The 21,444-nt window shown below is 46.7% G+C and overlaps 1 protein-coding gene across 2 annotated transcripts in view; it reads left to right on the plus strand.

Annotated features, from left to right (window-relative positions):
- Nucleotides 1-21,444, plus strand: part of CTIF (cap binding complex dependent translation initiation factor) — a 167,581-nt gene that overhangs the window by 115,018 nt on the left and 31,119 nt on the right. The gene's annotated exons all lie outside the window — the stretch shown is intronic.

Genomic DNA, 21,444 nt, shown 5'->3' on the forward strand with positions numbered 1-21,444 from the left:
GCACCCAATTAATTTTGGAAAAATAAAAACAGCGGGCAGAAAGGGAAGGGGGCGGCGGCATCTCTGTTTGTTGACATGACGCGTTTCATGGTTACGGAACCGTGAAAATAATTTTTATAGACACCGCCGTCCTTCCCCACCGGCTCTCTTTTAAATGTGGCCTTTCGCAAACACTCAGCTACTCGAGGTGTGATTCTTCTCTGTTCTGTGAATGGGGAGAGGGGGGGGACTGCTTTTTTAGGGGAGGGGGGAATGGTTGAAAGGCTGCCTCTGTTTTGATCTACAGAGGGATGGAGTTTGGGGTTTTTTTCCCCACCCACCCGCCCCTTTCTGCTTTGAACGTTGGCTGGAGCTTCCAAAAAGAGCCAGAGCAGAGGAGCTGCTTTTATCTACGGCTTTTTCGTCGCCTTTGAGTAAATCGGGATGAGTCCCAAGGCACCAGGAGGCGAAAGAGTTATTAGCAGGGGAAGCGAAAGGCTCGAGCAGGGCCTAGGGACCCGAGGATTGGTGGGAAGGAAGAAGGTTGAAGAGTCGGGAGAACTGAATTGATGGTGATTGATTTATTGGAACAACCGCGAGTCTTCGTTTTTTTAGCAATTGGGTGTGATCAGCGGAGTTTCTCCCCGACCTTCTTTTTTTAGTGGATCGTGTGCGGCAAGGGTGTCCCACCCCGTAGCCACTTTAAGACCTGTGGACTTCAACTCCCAGAATTCCCCAGCCAGCTATAGCTGGCTGGGGAATTCTGGGAGTTGAAGTCCACAGGTCTTAAAGTGGCCACGCTTGGAGACTCCTGATCTACAGTATATCATTTAAGGAAACTGACTTTGAATAGGAGAGCTTGAGCTGTTCGTTTTGTCTGCACCTGAGGGCGAGTTTGCATTTTACACAAGCTGCTGGTTGTCCCCTTCTTCATTTTCTTTCCACCTGTCTCCAGAGAGGAAGGCCTTCATGCAAGGTGTCTGAAGTAGGATAATTGCTGAGCAAGATGGGAAGCCATCTACATTTAGTAAAGGAGCAAAGCAAATAAATAAATAGGGTGATTTTTGCCTCAAGTCATTTGACTTTCTGGGCGTAGTCCTAGTGACCCTACGTAGACCTTCTCTGTTATGATCTGTCCCCTGCCTGGTGCTTCAGGTCTTCCAGCCGTGTAGCCGTCATCACTGCTGGTCATCTTCTCTTTCCTTCCCTTCCTCCCAGCTTCTTCTTCTCCAGAGGACTATGACCCATCAGTTCGTTTTCTTGATTGTCCCTGGTATTCTCTTCTCGCACCCCAAAATTCAAAAGCATCAATGATCTACCTGTCCTACTTCTTCGAAGTCCAGCTTTAGCTACCACAAAGTGGAATGGAATAGAATGGAATGGAATGGAATAATAGAATAGAATAGAATAGAATAGAATAGAATAGAATAGAATAGAATAGAATAGAATAGAATAGAATAGAATGTGGAATGGAATAGAATAGAAAATATGGAATGGAATGGAATAGAAGAATAGAACAGAATAGAATAGAAAAATATGGAATGGAATGGAATGGAAGAATAGAATTAGAATAGAATAGAATAGAAAATATGGAATGGAAAATATGGAATGGAATAGAAGAGTAGAATTAGAATGCAATAGAATAGAATAGAATGTGGAATGCAATAGAATAGAAAATATGGAATGGAATGGAATGGAATGGAAAATATGGAATAGAATAGAATAGAAAATATGGAATGGAATAGAATAGAGAATGGAATGGAATGGAAAATATGGAATAGAATAGAATAGAAAATATGGAATGGAATAGAATAGAGAATGGAATGGAATGGAAAATATGAAATGGAATGAAATGGAATGGAAAATATGGAATAGAATAGAATAGAAAATATGGAATGGAATAGAATAGAATAGAGAATGGAATGGAAAATATGGAATGGAATAGAATAATAGAATTTAGAATAGAATAGAATAGAATAAAAAAATATGGAATGGAATGGAATAGAAGAATAGAATTAGAATAGAATAGAATGTGGAATGGAATAGAATAGAAAGTATGAAATGGAATGGAAAATATGGAATGGAATGGAATAGAATAGAAAATGGAATAGAATAGAATAGAACAGAACAGAACAGAACAGAACAGAATAGAATAGAATAGAATAGAATAGAATAGAATAGAATAGAACAGAATAGAACAGAATAGAATATGGAACGGAATAGAATAGAAAATATGGAATGGAATGGTCCTATACCACCTCAGACAAGTGACTGTCCGGCCTCTTCTTAAAAACTACCAGTGATGGAGCACCCATGATTTCTGGTGGCAGGCTGTTCCACTGGTTGATTGTCCTCACTGTTAGGAAGTTTCTCCTTAATTCCAGGTTGCTTCTCTCCTTGATCAGTTTCCATCCGTTGTTTCTCTTCCTTCCCTCTGGTGCTCTGGAGAATAACGTGACCCCCTTTTCTTCCTTGTGGCAGCCCCTCAAATACCGGAAGACTGCTATCATGTCTGCCCTGCTTCTTCTTTTATTTAGACTAGCCAAACCCAAGTCCCGCAGCCGTTCTTCGTACGTTTTGGTCTCCAGGCCTTGGATCATCTTAGTTGCTCTTCTCTGAACTTTTTCCAGACTCTCAACATCCTTTTTGTGATGTGGTGACCAAAACTGGCCGCAGTGTTCCAGGTGTGGCCTCACTGGGGCTTTATGAAGCCGTACTAGGAGCTGCTTGGAACTCAGTAGCTTTCTGCCATCTGGACAGAAAGAAAAACAGTCCTTGTAGCTTAGCTCGCTGACCTGGAGGTGTGAAAGCAAAGCCCCCCCCCCCAACTCAAAGTCTCTTGAAGAAGGAGAGACATCTCGCACGAGTTTGGGTGGTAGACGTCCTCGGTGACTCTCTCTCTCTCTCTCTCTCTCTCTCTCTCTCTCTCTCTCTCTCTCTCTCTCTCTCTCTCTCTCTCTCTCTCTCTCTCTCTCTCTCTCTCCCCACCACCCACGAATAATCTGTTACCACTCTCAAAGTGGGGGAGAGGCTCTTGGAAGGAGGATGTGCTGTTTCTTGTAGACTGGTTGCATCTTGGGATTTGCCCTCTGTGTGCGTGTTTGTGGGGGGGGGGTGTATTGAGTCTTCTGCACAGGGAAGAGATGGCTGCAGACACATTGCAGAAGAGACTCCCTGGAGTGCAGAAGGGAGAAAGACTGCGCAAAAGCATCCCGTCTTTCCCTCCTGGGCGAGAACAGATTCCGGAGCAGATCCCGGGTCTCCCCGCTTGGTTTTATATTTGGGTCTCTCTTGATGGCTGAGTTGAATAGACCCGCTTCTGTTTTGGTTCCGACGAGGGAGTAGTAGCTTTTTTTTTTGCTTCTTCCGTACCCATGCAAAACTCTCAGGTCTACTTAAACCCCGATAGACCTCAGCTACCCAAGGGCAGCTTCGTTTAGGCCAGGGCTCTTCAAACTTGGCCACTTTAAGACTTGTGGACTTCAGCTCCCAGAATTCCTCAGCCAGCAAAGCTGGCTGAGGAATTCTGGGAGTTGAAGTCCACAAGTCTTAAAGTGGCCAGGTTTGAAGAGCTCTGGCTTAGCCATTAAAATCTTGGCTTAGGAGACAAGTTGTGATCCGTAATCAGCCATAGGTGCAACCTGGACGGTGATGGGTCAGCGGGCTGCCTCTGCATCCACCTCTCAGGGTTTGTTGACATGGGGAAAAGTTGAACGAAGGATGCTGTGTTCACATGAGGCGTGGGGTCCGTCCAAGCACTTCTTCCAGATCTAGTCTTACCCAGGCATGACGACAGAGGTAAAAAGGTAAAGGTTCCCCCGCACACGCGTGCTAGTCGTTTCTGACTCTAGGGGCCGGTGCTCATCTCCGTTCCAAAGCCGAAGAGCCAGCGCTTGTCCGAGGACGTCTCCGGCATGACTCCGAGGACGTCTCCAGTCATGTGGCCGGCATGACTGGACGCCAAAGGCGCACGGAACGCTGTTACCGTCCCACCGCAGTGGTCCCTATTTTTCTACTTGCATTTTTACGTGCTTTCGAACTGCTAGGTTGGCAGAAGCTGGGACGAGGAACAGGCGCTCACTCTGTTATGCGGCACTCGGGATTCGACCCACCAAACTGCCGACCAAGCTTCTGCTAGCCATGGTTACAAATATTAGCCCTGCCATCCTGGGGGCTGTGGGGAGCCAGGAGTTGAACTGGCCTGCCTGTAAACCCCCGTGTAACCTAAGTTAAAGTATTCCTCGGCTGAAATGTGCCAGGCTCTTTATAGCTGGGAGGTGTCTGCTCCCGAACTATGCACAGAGAAGGGTATTATTAGAGCAAGCCTCGCTGGCTGTAACAGAACCCCGTTCTCCTTAGCAACCATTTCCAACAACATGTCAAACAGAAGGATGGGATCCCTTTCAGAAAAAAAAGGGGGGGAAGAGTAGGTGGGCTGGCCTTAGAGAGGGAAGCGCCCACCCTAGCGGCTCTGTTGTTGCCTGTTTTCCAGGACTCCCCCAATGGTTGCAGAAGAGAGAGAGAGAGAAAGGAATGCGTAAAACTTTTGTCAAACAATTCTTCTCTTGACAGAGTCCTCCGTGCCTTGTCGTTATCAAGTAAATAAGGTGCCTCAAGGTGCTTTTCCACGAGGCAGTTGGAGTTTCTTGTTTATCTTTGAAGACGAGGGAGTCCAGTTGCCTCGTGGAAAAGCATCTTTGGGATAACGATAACAACAACAACAACAACAACAACAACAACAACAACAACAACAATAATAATAATAATAATAATAATAATAATAATAATAATAAAATAACTCCAGCAAAGCTACAAAAAACTGCGCTACTCGGAACATCTTACATTTTAAGGAGATACCTGGTTGATACCTAGGATGCTGGCAGCAACCCGTGTCAACCATTAGTGCCAGTCAATTTGAGTGTTCAGTTGACTGAGGTTCATGTTTAATAATAATAATAATAATAATAATAATAATAATAATAATAATAATAATAATAATAATAATAATAATAATAATGTTGGAAGGGACCTTGGAGGTCATTTAGTCCAACCCCGTGCTCAGGCAGGAAACCCTATACCATTTCAGACAAATGGCTGTCCAGTCTCTTCTTAAAAACTTAAAAGGGTTTTTTTTTTAAAAGCAATGTCTTAAAGTAGGCTAGATCAAAGGGCCCCCGACCTTTTCGGCACCAGGGACTGGTTTCGTGGACAGAGGTTTTTCCACGGATCAGCAAGTGCGTGGTTTTGTGTGCTGCCTGCATCTCACAGATGGGGCTTTGTTTGTGCAGACCGATTGCTGGCATGCCATGGCCCAGTACTGGTCCACGGACCAGGGTTGGGGACCCCTGATCTAGATAGTCCTCAACTTACGACCAGCCAGTTAACCCTTTGAAGTTACAACGGATTTCCCCACAGCTACGTACAACCCAGTTTTGAAGCTCCAATGGCCATGTTTCCCCCCCCCCCACGGTCACATGATCCCATTTTGGGTGCTTGGCAACCAGGGCACATTTATGACCACGAATTAATGATGCTTTAGTCAGAGCATGCACAGTCTTATTATGCTGAGGTAACCCAGGAGTAAATGCAGTACACGGTGGTTTGTATTTAAACGATGGCTTATATTACACTATATCTACAAATATACACTAGAAACAGAATACACACATGTGGTGTAACAGCAGTTACAGCAGTCCAAGGGATGAGAGAGAAAGACTCCAGCAGAAAAACTTCCCTTTTATCTTCAGACTCTTAAAGGGATACACACACTTGCTGAGTCATTCCTGGTATTGCATCCTCCACATTACATTACATCTTTACATAAGCTGTTTAGCTATTAAGTTACTATCCTGACATTTTTGCCCAAAACTGCTGTTTACTTCCAGTTTACAGCAAAAAAACTAAAACCTCCCATTGGGTACAATGGGTCCATTCAATGTCCACTGGGGTTCACTTAACAACCAATGCAAAAAAAAGGTCATAAAATTGGGCACAGCTTAATGACTGGCAGGACATACCAGCATAATTCCAGGTCATAAGTCAAGGACTACCTATGCTAGGATCAGCATCCCGAATGAAGGGAGGCAGAAGACATATTTTTTCAGTGTTGTGTTTCCAGATTCTGTCTGAGCTGAATGTGTGGAAAGTTTTGTGGCTTCTGGTTTGTGTGTGTATGTGTGTGGGTGTGTGTGTGTGTGTTCCAAATCTTCTCTTTGTCAATTATGAAGTTTAGAGGAATCATTTTTGTGAGTGATCTGTGATTCGTTGCAATAAGCTAAGATGAGCATCATCATATTGGGGAATTAGGTGTGTGTGTGTGTGTGTGTGTGTCCTTTGTATTACTCATAGTACCAATCATGCCAGGCCACTTAGGGGAATTTGTAAAGGAAAATGCGCCTTTATAACCTTGCAGATCACGGAGAACATCTGCAAAGGCAATCAAAAGTATTTTTCTTATATTGTGCTTGTAATTTTTGTTTGTTTTTTTTGTTTTGGTCTTTTTCTTCTTTTTCTTTTTTAATAACCTATTTTTGAAATAAATCAAATTTGTTATGGACAAATAAAAGAGACAAAACACATTTGAAGGTTGAATTCCCTAAGTCAGTGTTTTTCAACCACTGTTCCGCGGCACACTAGTGTACCGCGAGATGTTGCCTGGTGTGCCGTGGGAAAAATTGAAAAGTAATTATAAAATACTTTCTTTGTGTTTATTTGATTCCTATTCAAGAGAATTACTTTATATATAGTCAATATAGGCACAGAGTTAAATTTTTTAACATTTTCTAATGGTGGAGTGCCTCGTGATTTTTTTCATGAAACAAGTGTGTCTTTGCCCAAAAAAGGTTGAAAAACACTGCCCTAAGTTGCTTCTTCCCAAAGAATCACTGTTGGAATGTGCTGAGACTACAATTCCCATTGGTCAGGTTGATAAGAATTGTAATCCCAGATCATCTGCAGCAGCTATGAACTCTGTCAAGGTAGCAAAATTCCATGTACTCTCGGAAGAGATGCTTCAGCATCAAAAATAACTGGATGGATGGATGGGTGGGATGAATGGATTGGATGGTGGGATGGGATGGGATGGATTGGATGGATTTATGGATAGGAGGGATGGATGGATGGATTGGATGAATGGATGGATTGGATGGTGGGATGGGATGGGATGGGATGGATGGATGGAGGGGATGGATGGAGGGATGGGTTGATGGGATGGATTGGATGGGATGGATGGATGGGATAGATTGGATGGATGGATTGGATGGATGGATGGATTGAATGGATTTATGGATAGGAGGGATGGATGGATAGATGGATTGGATGGATGGATGGATTGGATGGATGGATGGATTGAATGGATTTATGGATAGGAGGGATGGATGGATGGATTGGATGAATGGATGGATTGGATGGATGGATGGATTGAATGGATTTATGGATAGGGATGGATGGAGGGGATGGATGGATGGGATTGGATGGATGGATGGATGGATGGATTGGTTGGATGAGATGGATGGATAGGTGGATGGATGGATGGAGAAACAGAGAGAGACACACACATAGACACACAGGATACAGATAGTCCTTGAGTTACAGTATTTTATTTAGTGACTGTTCGAAGTTAAAAATGGCACTAAAAAAAGTGCCTTGTGACAATTCTTCACACAACTGTTGCAGCATCTCCAGGGTCACCTGATCAAAATCAGACGCTTAGCAACTGACTCATATTTATGACAATTGCAATGTCCCAGGGCCATGTGGTCCCCTTTTGCGACCTCCTGACACGCAAAGTCAATGGGAGAAGTGAGATTCACTTAACAACCGCTGTTACTAACAACAACTGTGGTAATTCACCTGATAGCTGTGCAAGGAAAGGTTGTAAAATTGGGGAAAATTCAGTTAACAACTGTTTTGCTTAACTACTGAAATTTTGGGCTCAAGTGTGGTTGTAAATTGAGGATTACCTGTAGATTACCAATCCCACGTAGACGGTGGCTTGTGAAGCCCTAGTGGCTCTTTTGTGACTGGTGGACTTCAACTCCCAGAATTCCTGAGCCAGCCTGGCTCAGCTTGGAAACCTCTCCCTTTTCCCTCAGCATGGCTGGCTCAGGAATTCTGGGAGTTGAAGTCCACCAGTCATAAAAGGGCCAAGGTTGCCTACCCCTGGCCTAGGAAAAGTGTCAATTTTAGTGCACACAGATTTGCTCACCAAAATCCCTGTAGCTTTCTAAACCTGACTTTTCTGTCCCAGATGGGTCACTTGGCAGACAAGATCACTGGGTTCCAAGATCCTCAGAGATCCCTAGCCATCACAGCTTGCATACTGGCATAAAAATGTATCTTGCGATTGAACGTCCCCAATGGCAGCCAATAGTTTGAATTGCTTTTAACCTTAATGGGATGCCCCGTCTACCTGACCGCCAGGCCGAAAGCCCTGTGAGGCGGGCAGCCTCGCAATCAGAGACAGCCCGGATCACATTGGAATTCGCAGCATCCAAGTGACAGGTCACAGAAGAATCCAGAATGTTCTCTTTGGCCGTATCGACATGCCTGCTAAAACCTTTTAATGCCCATATCAAGTATCATAAACCATTGACTCAAGAGCCTACACTTTAAAAAAATTGTTTTTCCTGTATGGGGCAAGGACTTTACTGAAATCGTCCCCACCGCCACCATCTTGTCAACTCCAAGGGTTATTTATTAATTATAGTTCTATCCCACCTTTATTACTTTACAAATAATTCAAGGCAGGAACATACCTAATTCTCCTTCCTCCCCTCAGTTTCCTCACAATTTCCCCCTCCTGGGAGGTGAGTTGGGCTGAGAGAAAGGGACTGCCCCAAAGACGCCTAGCCGGCTTTCATGCCTAAGGCAGGACTAGAACTCACCGTCTCCTGGTGATTGGACCAAAGTCACCCAGCCAGCTTTCATGCCTAAAGTGGGATAGAGTTCACCATCTCTTGGTGATTGACCCAAAGACGCCTAGCTGGCTTTCATGCCTAAGGCAGGACTAGAACTCACCGTCTCCTGGTGATCGACCCAAAGACACCCACTCAGCTTTCATGCCTAAGGCAGGACTAGAACTCACCGTCTCCTGGTGATTAGACCAAAGTCACCCAGCTGGCTTTCATGCCTAAAGTGGGACTAGAATTCACTGTCTCCTGGTGATTGACCCAAAGACGCCTAGCTGGCTTTCATGCCTAAGGCAGGACTAGAACTCACCGTCTCCTGGTGATCGACCCAAAGACACCCACTCAGCTTTCATGCCTAAAGCGGGACTAGAATTCACCGTCTCCTGGTGATCGATCCAAAGACACCCACTCAGCTTTCATGCCTAAGGCAAGACTAGAACTCACCGTCTCCTGGTGATCGACCCAAAGACACCCACTCAGCTTTCATGCCTAAAGCGGGACTAGAATTCACCGTCTCCTGGTGATCAATCCAAAGACACCCAGTCAGCTTTCATGCCTAAGGCGGGACTAGAACTCACCGTCTCCTGGTGATTAGACCAAAGTCACCCAGCTGGCTTTCATGCCTAAAGTGGGACTAGAATTCACTGTCTCCTGGTGATTGACCCAAAGACGCCTAGCTGGCTTTCATGCCTAAGGCAGGACTAGAACTCACCGTCTCCTGGTGATCGACCCAAAGACACCCACTCAGCTTTCATGCCTAAGGCAGGACTAGAACTCACCGTCTCCTGGTGATTAGACCAAAGTCACCCAGCTGGCTTTCATGCCTAAAGTGGGACTAGAATTCACTGTCTCCTGGTGATTGACCCAAAGACGCCTAGCTGGCTTTCATGCCTAAGGCAGGACTAGAACTCACCGTCTCCTGGTGATCGACCCAAAGACACCCACTCAGCTTTCATGCCTAAAGCGGGACTAGAATTCACCGTCTCCTGGTGATCGATCCAAAGACACCCACTCAGCTTTCATGCCTAAGGCAAGACTAGAACTCACCGTCTCCTGGTGATCGACCCAAAGACACCCACTCAGCTTTCATGCCTAAAGCGGGACTAGAATTCACCGTCTCCTGGTGATCGATCCAAAGACACCCACTCAGCTTTCATGCCTAAGGCAAGACTAGAACTCACCGTCTCCTGGTGATCGACCCAAAGACACCCACTCAGCTTTCATGCCTAAAGCGGGACTAGAATTCACCGTCTCCTGGTGATCAATCCAAAGACACCCAGTCAGCTTTCATGCCTAAGGCGGGACTAGAACTCACCGTTTCCTGGTGATTGGCCCAAAGTCACCCAGCTAGATTTCATGCCTAAGGTGGGACTAGAACTCTCAGTCTCCTAGTTTCTAGCCTGGTGCCTTAACCACAAGACCAAACTGTCTCAAATAGCCGGGAAAGTTAGGATCTCTGGGTAAAGCTTCCCCTTGTTTCTTCTCTTGTCTGTGGATGCTCTGGAGAATATAGATCGACTCCCTCTTTCTTCTCTGTGGCATCGTTCATGGAGGGGAAAACGGCTGTTCTGTCTCCCCTTCGCCTTCTCTCCCTCGTTAAGCTAAACATGCCAAGTTCCTCTAACTACTATTTGTAATTAAGGCCCTTGTCAGTGCGCTCTTCCCCCCCCCCCCATGCTGGGCAGACTTGTCTTTCACACAGTGAGTGAAAGACAACAGGGTAGCAAATCTGACCTGTTGTAAATCTGGCCAGGAAGAGAAGGAGCTAGGTCAGCTGGTCCAAAAACATTCCATCCAACTGGACAGAAAGGAAACCAGGCCAAAGAGGGTTCAAACGTGGTTTTCTGTTTTTCCTTCAATCACAGCAAGCGCTGAAATCCTTGCTTGCTGCAATAAACATTATTGGTGAAAATTTCTGGATGTCTTGTGGGATTGTTTAAGTGGTTTCTTCCGTGCAGTGGGGACTTTTTCTACCCTTGATTTTTGTAGTAGTAGTAGTAGTAGTAGTAGTAGTAGTAGTAATAAAGTTGCAAGGGACCTTAGAGGTCATCTAGTCCAACCCCCTGCTCAGGCAGGAAACCCTATGCCATTTCAAACAAATGGCTGTCTAGTCTCTTTTTAAAGGCTTCCAGTGTTGGAGCATTCGCAGCTTCTGGAGGGAGGTAGTTCCACTGGTTAATTGTTCTAACTGTCAGGAAGTTTCTCCTTAGTTCCAGGTTGCTTCTCTCCTCAATGAGTTTCCATCCGTTGCTTCTTGTCCTGCCTTCAGGGGCTTTGGAGAATAGCTTGACTGCCTCTTCTTTGGGGCAGCCCCTGAGATATTGGAAGACGGCTATCCTGTCCCCCTTCATCCTTCGCTTCCTTAAACTGGAAATACCCAATTCCAGCAACCGTTCCTTCTATGTTTTAGCCTCAACTGAGCTATAGGTAATCCTCAACTTACAACAGTTCATTTAGCGACCATTCAAAGTTACAACATCGTTGGAAAAAAATAACTCGTGCCTGTTTTTCAAACTTAAAATCGTTGCAACATCCCCGTTGGTCGCACGATCAAAATTCAGACACTTAGGAACTGGCTCGTATTTACAACGGTTGCAGTGTCACGGGGATCCCCTTTTGTGACCTTCTGACAAGCAGAGATCAGTGGGGGAAGCCAGATTGAATTTAAACCTGGGTTCAATCTGACATTGGACGGTCACTCTCTCCCGTCATTGTGTAGCCGTATATTTAATTTCTACCCTCCTCGGAGTCAGGGCAGAGGAGCCTGCAGTGGCCCAGATTCCCTCTCTTGAGATGTCAGATATTGGGGGGGGGTCCCTTGAGAAGCTGCCCGAAGGTCAGACTCATTCTGGCTTTGCTCTTGAGCAGGGGTGTCGAACTGCCGGACGTGCATGCCGAATCCGTGCCCACCCCGTTGCTGGCAATGGGAAAAAAGCCTTGACACACCACGAGGCGTTGCGAGTTTGACACCCTGGTTCTTGAGGCTCTGCCAGCCCTTTGCTCCACGCGGAGGACATCCCCCCCCCCAGTGCAGACCTGGGTCTGGCCCAGCGGTCACCTGGGCATTTCCCCAGCCCCCCTTCTAATCTCCTGATAGGCTGCCCCCCTGTGTGTTTTGTTAATGTTACCCGAGCCTCTCGCACCTGGATCCGAGCAGATCAAGTGAGCCATCAAGAAGCTGGTATTAAGTGTCCAGCCGGCCACGGGGTTAGGGAGCTGTCCCAGGGCGCAAGCAGAGCGATGGCACCGCTCGGGCTGCTGCTCGTGCAAATAACCTTTCTCTCACCCCGGGCCAGGGAGCGCGGGAACCGGTGGGCTGGGATCGACTCCTGTCTAGTCAATCCAAAAGGCCGGAGAATCCCCGGCACGCCGAACAGCAACGCGCTGAAGCTCAGCCTGAGACGAGCACGTCTGGCAGGCAGTGGAGGGAAGAAGGCACTGATATTGGCTAGCTGGAGAAGGCCATGTACGCACACAAGCACACACACACACACACCGAGACTGCATTCCTGGCAGTTCCCAGCTACGGAAAATTTGTTTGCCGTGTTATGTAACCTTGCCCTTTCTCTCAAGTGCGTCTTGGAACCTGCATCAGACCATCCTCATCCAGAGAAACTTAGCCAGCTGGACGGTTGCTGGTGTGTGTTGAAAGGGGATGGAGCCATGTGCCATAATCCCCAGCTTGGCTGGATAGTCAGTAAGGCCACACACCTGGAATACTGCAGCCAATTCTGTTCACCATATCGCAAAAAAGATGTTGAGAGTTTGAGAAACATTCAGAGAAGAGCAACTAAGAGGATCCAAGGCCTGGAGACCAAAACAGACAAAGAACGGCTGCGGGACTTGGGTCTGGCCAGTCTAAAGAAAATAAGAAATAGGGGGGACATGATAGCAGTGTTCCAGTATCTGAGGGGCTGCCATAAAGAAGAGGAGGGGGTCAAACTATTCTCCAAAGCACCAGAGGGAAGGAGGAGAAACCATGGATGGAAACTGACCAAAGAGAGAAGCAACCTGGAATTAAGGAGAAAATTCCTGACAGCGAGGACAATCAACCAGTGGAACAGCTTGCCACCAGAAATTGTGGGCTCTCCATCACTGGAGGTTTTTAAGAAGAGACTGGACAGCCACTTGTCTGAGATGGTATGGGTTCTGCTTGAGCAGGGGGCTGGACTAGAAGACCTCCAAGGTCCCTTCCAGCTTCTATTCTATTCTATTCTATTCTATTCTATTCTATTCTATTCTATTCTATTCTATTCTATTCTATTCTATTCTATTCTATTCTATTCTATTCTATTCTATTCTATTCTAGTTTGGGGGAAGGAGTTCCCTTTTAGATCCGGCTTCTTCTCTCTTTTTATTTGCCAAAGGTGAGGAAGGATCTACACGGAGTCCTCAACTTACAACCACAACTGAGCTGAAAAGTTTCCAGAAGAATCCAAAGGGAGGTTGAATCAGAGCCCCACTTTCTTTACAGGAGGGAGGCAGACTCACTGGTAGCACGTTCTGCTTTGGCCTGTTTATGTCATGGGTTCTTTTATATAGACCCAGGTCAGTGGGGTCCAAAACTCCCAGGACCGCCAACACAACCCCATCTGGCCTCTTGGACACGGGTCCCCAACCACAGGCCGTGGCCCATTACCGGGCCACGGCCTATTTGGAACTGGGCCGTGTGAGCGGTGGGCCAGCGTGTGCGTCCAGGTCGACTTGCGCAAATGGCAGACCAGCACGTAATTGTGCACTGGCCCGGCGGTCGTGCAAATTGATCTGCGCACACATACACACCCCAGCCTGCCACTCACACAGCCTGGTCCCCCTCTCCCTCCTTCCCGCCAGGCCACCAAGCTGCAAATGTTGGGGACCTCTGCTCTAGGCAACACACCTACAAATACTCAAAAGGATACTTTCCCCCTATTCTACTACATCTTAAGTTGCTCTGCTACTTCTCTATGTGAGCTTTATTTCTGGAGAACAATTCAGGTAAACTTTTACAGCCACAGTTGAGCCCAAAGTTTTTATTGCTAAGTAATATAGTTCAATGAATTTTGCCCAATTTTGCTGCCTTTTTTGCCACAGTTGGTAAGTGAATCACTGCAGCTGTTAGTAACACAGTTGTTAAGTGAATCTCACCTTCGCAAAAGGTTATCCCGTGGCCCCAGGACGCTGCGACCGTCACAAATGCATGTCAGTCGCCAAACATCCCAATTTTGGTCCCACGGCCACAGGGATGCTGCGGCCGTTGTAAGTGTGGAAAGTGGTCATGAGTCACTTTTTTCAGGGCTGTTATAATTTTGAACAGTCACTAAAAGAACGATTGTATGTCAAGGACCAACGAGTAATTCTCTATCGCTAAGCGAGACATTTGTTGAGTGAGTTTTGCCTCCTTTTACGACTTAACATTGTTAAGTGAATCACTGCAGTTGTTAAGTTTGTGGAACGGTTGCTAAGTGAATCCGGCTTCCCCATTGGCTTTGCTTGTCAGAATGTCACAAAAGTTGATCATGTGATCCCGGGACACTGCGACCGTCACAAATATGAGTCAGTTGCCAAGCATCTGAATTTTGATCATGGGGATGTTGCAAGTGTGAAAAATGGTCGTCACTTTTTCCAGTGCCATTGTAACTTGGAACAGTCACTAAATGAATTTGTCAACGCTGCTAACATCGGATGTTTTTGCATTGACAACAGATGGAGATGTAGCCATCTTTTCCCTTTCGCTTTTAGAGTTAGATGATGCTGGAAAGGGGGGGACGTGAATGAGACTCCAGCTAGACATAACAACATGAAACTTAGCATGAGAATCAAGGTTACTGAGCCCAGAGTTGATAGAGTTTTGGTGAGCTGGGGAGGAAACCCGTGCTTCAAGCTAATTGGGGAATGTGATTTATGACTGTTATTTGGAGGAGGGAATTGTGCTTTGATACTATGTGCCCAGGGGAGGGGAATTCAGTTTTTGGCTTCATTTATGTAGTGCCCATATTATGCTACTCGAATAAAAGATCCTTTATGGTAAACAACGCCTCGAAGTTCTTTTGAAGAGTTTCATCTGTCGGAAACAGGACAGAATTGTAAGTTGAGAGGACTACATATATCAGTATCTTTCAATGGTCCCTCCATGTGGCATCGATAAAATTCAGGGCAATAATTTGTTTCCTGGATTTTCCTGATCAAAAGCTTATCGTTTTTGGAGAGTAGCGAATATCTTGGGATGTGTATCGGCATTGGGACCCCAGGGGGATCCGGGCAGATGTTTAGGGCATTCCCCTCCCGGTGTGGTTAGATTTTAATTACTATTATTGGAGATTATCTGCTAGACAGATGGAGTGTTGAGTTAATGCTGGTGTGTGTGTGTGTGTGTTTAAATGCATACTTAGTGTGTGTGTGTTTAAACGCATACTTCATTCAAGCCAGCCAAGCACAATTGACAGATGCTTGAGTTGGTGGGTGTCCCCCCACGTTTCCCCCCCCTCTGGTCTGCGGAAAAACCTCTCTGTGGAAGGGGTCCCTGGTGCCCAAAAGGTTGGGGGCCGCTGACCCAGGGGAAGGAAATCATCTGATCCAGATTCGAAGCATTTTCAAGACGGGCAAACTTTATGGAGGCCTCAGATCAGCCATTCATTGATTTCCTCAGGCCCATAGAGGCTATGATGAGGGCTTTAAGTACAAAGAGCAGATGATACCACTCTAATGGCAGAAAGTGAAGAACTAAAGAGCCTCTTCTTGCGGGTGAAGAAGGAGAGTGCAAAGGTTGGCTTGAAACTTAACATTAAGAAAACCAAGATCATGCCATCCAACCCTCTCAATTCCTGGCAAATAGATGGGGAAGAAATGGAGGTAGTGACAGATTTTATTTTGCTGGGCTGCAAGGTCACCGCAGATGGGGACTGTAGCCAAGAAATTAAAAGACGCTTGCTCCTGGGGAGGAAAGCCATGGCAAATCTAGACAGCACACTAAAAAGCAGAGACATCACCCTGTCAACAAAAGTGTGTATAGTCGAGGCTATGGTCTTCTCAGTTGCAACGTATGGCTGTGAAAGGTGGGCCATAAGAAAGGCTGAGCACCAAAGAATGGAGGCCTTTGAACTCTGGTGCTGGAGAAGACTCCTGCGAGTCCCTTGGACTGCGAGGCGATCAAACCGGTCAGTCCTAGAGGAGATCAACCCTGACTGCTCTTTAGAAGGCCAGATCCTGAAGTGGAAACTCAAATCCTTTGGCCACCTCATGAGAAGGAAGGACTCACTGGAGAAGAGCCTAATGCTGGGAAAGGTTGAGGGCAAGAGAAGAAGGGGACGACAGAGAAGGAGGTGGCTGGATGGAGTCACTGAAGCAGGAGGCGTGAGCTTCAATAGACTCCAGAAGATGGTAGAGGACACGAAGGCCTGGAGGAACGTTGTCCATGGGGTCGCGATGGGTCGGACACGACTTTGCAGCCGACAACAACCAAGTACAAAGAGCTAACGGGTGGGAGTGCATGATGAGCAGAAGAAGCTGATGGTGGGAAGCTAATGGGTTTATGCAACAGCGGAGATTGAGGGGAGAATTTCCCAGGACAGGTGGGGTAGGGGGTTATCTTATTAGTTAGAAAATGTAATAAGCTAAGATCCTGCTCACGTCTTCCTTTAATGGATTAGAATTTGCTTAATAGATTGGAATTCGGTTCTCCCTCATTGTACAGGTATCCTTGAATTACAATCGCAGCTGGGCCTGGAATTTCTGTTGCTAAGTGAATTTCATCCCATTTTTTACCAGCTTGTTTGCCACGGTTGTTTAGTGAATCGCTGCAGTTGTTAAATTAGTTGTCCGGTTGTTAAGTGAAACTGGTTTCGCCGTTGACGTGGCTTCTGGGAAGGTTGCAAAAGGAGATCGCGTGACTCTGCAGCTGTCCTAAGTACAAGTCAGTTGCCAAGCATCTGAATTTTGATCAGGTGACCATGGGGACGCTGCAGCGGTCTTAAGTGTGAAGAACGGCCCTCATTCGCTTTTTTTCCCCCAGTGCTGTGGTCGTTTTGATCAGTCGCTAGTTGTAAGCCGAGGACCGCCTGTCTGGCAATGGTGAAGCTTCAACCATCCATCACCCTTCCATTCACGAGACATGCCACATCTTATTGTGTTTGTGAGTTCTGCTCTCCAGTTTGCCATAAATATTTTCCCTTTTAAACTCTTAAGCCCTCCAGTGCATATTTTGGAATGAGCTCCTGATCACAAAAATACGTGTCCTATTAAAAAAGATGTTGAGACTCTGGAAAGAGTGCAGGGAAGAGCAATTATCAGGGGACTGGAGGCTAAAACATACAAGGAACCGTTGCTGGAATTGGGTATGTGTAGTTTAACGAAGAGAATGACGAGGGGGTGACATGATAGCAGCGTTCCAGTATCTCAGGGGCTGCCCCAAAGAAGAGGCAGTCAAGCTATTCTCCAAAGCGCCCGAAGGCAGGAGAAGAAGCAACGGATGGAAACTCATCAAGGAGAGAAGCAACCTGGAACTAAGGAGAAACTTCCTGACAGTTAGAACAACTAACCAGTGGAACTATCTGCCACCAGAAGCTGTGAATGCTCCAACACTGGAAGTTTTTAAGAAGAGACGGGACAGCCATTTGTCTGAAATGGTATAGGGTTTCCTGCCTGAGCACGGGGTTGGACTAAATGACCTCCAAGGTCCCTTCCAACATTATTATTATTATTATTATTATTATTATTATTATTATTATTATTATTATTATTATTATTATTATTATTATTATTATTATTATTATCCAGGGATGACAGGATAGCAGTGTTCTAGTATCTCAGGGGCTGCCCACAAAGAAGAAGGAGTCAAGCTATTCTCCAAAGCGCCCGAAAGCAGGACAAGAAGCAACAGAGGGAAACTCATCAAGGAGAGAAGCAACCTGGAACTAAGGAGAAACTTCCTGACGCTTAGGACAATCAATCAGTGGAACCACCTGCCTCCAGAAGTGGTGGGTGCTCCAAACACTGAAGGTTTTTAAGAAGAGACTGGACAGCCATTTGTCTGGGATGGTATATATCAGGGGTAGGCCACCTGGGCTCTTTTATGACTGGTGGACTTCAACTCCCAGAATTCCTGAGCCAGCATGGCTCAGCTTGGAAACTCTACCTTTCCCCTCAGCATGGCTGGCTCAGGAATTCTGGGAGTTGGAGTCCACCAGTCCTAAAAGAGCCAAGGTGGCCTACCCCTGGTATAGGGTTTCCTGCCTGAGCAGGGGGTTGGACTAGATAACCTCCAAGGTCCTTTCCAACTTGTTGTTGTTGTTATTTATTAATTATTATTGGTTATGAAGGTGCTAACAGATTCCAGGCTTGCCTGTAGCCATAGACTAAACCAGTTCATACCCCAAAACCTCCACTACACACTTCAAATGCATCCGTGATATGAGTACAGATTGTCCTTGACATATGACCGCAAGGGAACCTGCCCACTGTGGTTGCATGCCATGTTTATGATCTTTCTTACAGCTGACATTAAGCAAAGGCTGCAGTCATAAATTGAGCCAACTCTGTGCTCTGGGCACAGTTTTGTCAAAACAGTTCTGGAAGACTGCTATCATATCCCCCCAAAAAACCTTCTCTTCATTAGACTATATATACCCAGTCCCTGCGACCGTTCATTATAGGCTTTGGTCTCAAGTTCTAGGTTGTTCTAGGTTGCTTCTCTCTTTGGTTAGTTTCATCCTGCCTTCAGGTGCTTTGAAGTCCACCCATCATAAAGCTGAGAAACACTTGAGTTAAGTTGAAGACCAGGGGTAGGCAACCTTGGCTCTTTTATGACTCGTGGAGCTGGCTCAGGAATCCTGGGAGTTGAAGTCCACCAGTCATAAAAGAGCCAAGGTTGCCTACCCCTGGTGTAGACCAAGATCTGAAGAACATGACTATTGGAGATCCTTCAAACAGAAGGTGGCGCCAGTCGCAAGCTGTGGGTAGATAGTGTACCAAAACTGAAGCAAAAGTTCTGCCGCTTCTCCTGTAGTGTTGTGTGATTGTTCTAACCTGCTGTGGATTTTGGAAATGCCATTTCTTTTTTTTTAATTGTGCTTTGTTAAATGGCCGCCGAAGTGGTGCTGTGCAGATCAAAGTTGAAGGTAGGAGTATGGGGGAAGGCAATAGGTGTGAGTTCCTAGGAAATATGACAGCAGCTAATGAGCTATAAAGCATATCCTTTATTCCCTCTGCTTTTTCTTTCTTTTTTAGAAAGTATGCATAATATTGGTGCAGGCAATAATTTGATCCAGCTTGACATTCTGGCAGGCACCCCAAGGCCTGAACCGCACAAAGGGCTTCCTTTTTAACCCAAGTAATGAGAATGGTTCACGTAATTCAAAGTACTTTGCAGAACATGGACTAATTAAGTTTTCCCTGGAATTGGTTGCACACGCAGTGCTTGGAAACAGGCCGGCTTCATTGCCACCCCTGTTGAGTGAAAGTCTGTCGGCGTCATGAGACCGTTAAGAAACGTCCAGGCAACATGGACATACAACGTGTTTGAGGGGAGTTCCTGATCAAGTACATGTTCAATGCAAAGTCACCCTGCTGGGTTTCATGGCTAAAGTGGGACTAGAACTCACCGTCTCCTGGTGATTGGCCCAAAGTCACCCAGCTGGCTTTCATGCCTAAGGCGGGACTAGAACTCACCGTCTCCTGGTGATTGGCCCAAAGTCACCCAGCTGGCTTTTATGCCTAATGCGGGACTAGAACTCACCGTCTCCTGGTGATTGGCCCAAAGTCACCCAGCTGGCTTTCATGCCTAAGGCGGGACTAGAACTCACCGTCTCCTGGTGATTGGCCCAAAGTCACCCAGCCAGCTTTCACACCTAAGGCAGGACTAGAACTCACCATCTCCTGGTGGTTGGCCCAAACTCACCCAGCCGGCTTTCGCGCCTAAGGCGGGACTAGAACTCACCGTCTCCTGGTGATTGGCCCAAACTCACCCAGCCGGCTTTCGTGCCTAAGGCGGGACTAGAACTCACCGTCTCCTGGTGATTGGCCCAAAGTCACCCAGCCGGCTTTCGTGCCTAAGGCGGGACTAGAACTCACCGTCTCCTGGTGATTGGCCCAAAGTCACCCAGCCGGCTTTCGTGCCTAAGGCGGGACTAGAACTCACCGTCTCCTGGTGATTGGCCCAAAGTCACCCAGATGGCTTTCGTGCCTAAGGCGGGACTAGAACTCACCGTCTCCTGGCGATTGGCCCAAAGTCACCCAGCCGGCTTTCGTGCCTAAGGCGGGACTAGAACTCACCGTCTCCTGGCGATTGGCCCAAAGTCACCCAGATGGCTTTCGTGCCTAAGGCGGGACTAGAACTCACCGTCTCCTGGCGATTGGCCCAAAGTCACCCAGATGGCTTTCGTGCCTAAGGCGGGACTAGAACTCACCGTCTCCTGGTGATTGGCCCAAAGTCACCCAGATGGCTTTCGTGCCTAAGGCGGGACTAGAACTCACCGTCTCCTGGCGATTGGCCCAAAGTCACCCAGATGGCTTTCGTGCCTAAGGCGGGACTAGAACTCACCGTCTCCTGGTGATTGGCCCAAAGTCACCCAGCCGGCTTTCATGCTTAAGGTGGGACTCGAACTCAGGTTCTCTAGTTTTGTAGCCTGATGTCTTAACCACTAGACCAAGCTGGCTTTGCTTATAGATTATGCCCTTTCCTCAACTGCAGAGTTCTTCTCCTTCATTCCACCCCGCTAAGAATCTAGAAAAGAATCTGGCATTGTTTACGTAGCAATGCTGCCTAAATGGTCTCTGGCCTTGAGCTCTTGGTGACGCCTACGAGACCTGCTGAGGCTGGACTGATATGTTGGTAGCATAAACGTGATTGTATTGTCACACGAAGGAAAAGGCGAGGCTTTAAATTAGAGCTGAGGAACTATGGCGCTTGTACGCCTTGTGGACTTCAACTCCCAAGATTCCTGAGCCAACACGGCTGGCTCAGGAATTCTGGGAACTGAAGTCCAGAAGTCGTAAAAGGGCCATCGTTCACTACCTCTGTCTAAGGTGACTGAAAGTCAATGACACCCTAAACTTTGTTAGAATAGAATAGAATCTGGAAGGGACCCTGGAGGTCTTCTAGTCCAGCCCCCCACTCAAGCAGGAGATCCTATACCATCTCAGACAGGTGAATGTCCAGTCTCTTCTTAAAAACCTCCCGTGATGGAGCACCCACAATTTCTGGGGGCAACTTCTGTTCCACTGGTTGATTGTCCTCCCTGTCTGGAAGTTAGAATAGAATAGAAGCTGGAAGGGACCTTGGAGGTCTTCTAGTCCAGCCCTCAGCTCAAGCAGGAGAACCTATACCATCTCAGGCAAGTGATCGTCTAGCCTCTTCTTAAAAACCTCCAGGGATCGGATAATTCTGGGATACTCTGATTGTCATAAATTTGAGTCAATTGCCAAGCATCCAAATTTAGATCACGTGGTGCTGGGGATGCTGCAACGGTCGTAAGTGTGAAAAATGGTCAGAGGTCACTTTTTTCAGTGCCGTCGTAACTTCGGACAGTCCCTAAATGAACTGTTGTACGTCAGGGACTACCTGTGCTGTAGAAAAGCAGGT

Source organism: Vipera ursinii (assembly GCF_947247035.1).
Source record: "Vipera ursinii genome assembly, chromosome: 2".
In the NCBI taxonomy this organism is placed as follows: domain Eukaryota; kingdom Metazoa; phylum Chordata; class Lepidosauria; order Squamata; family Viperidae; genus Vipera; species Vipera ursinii.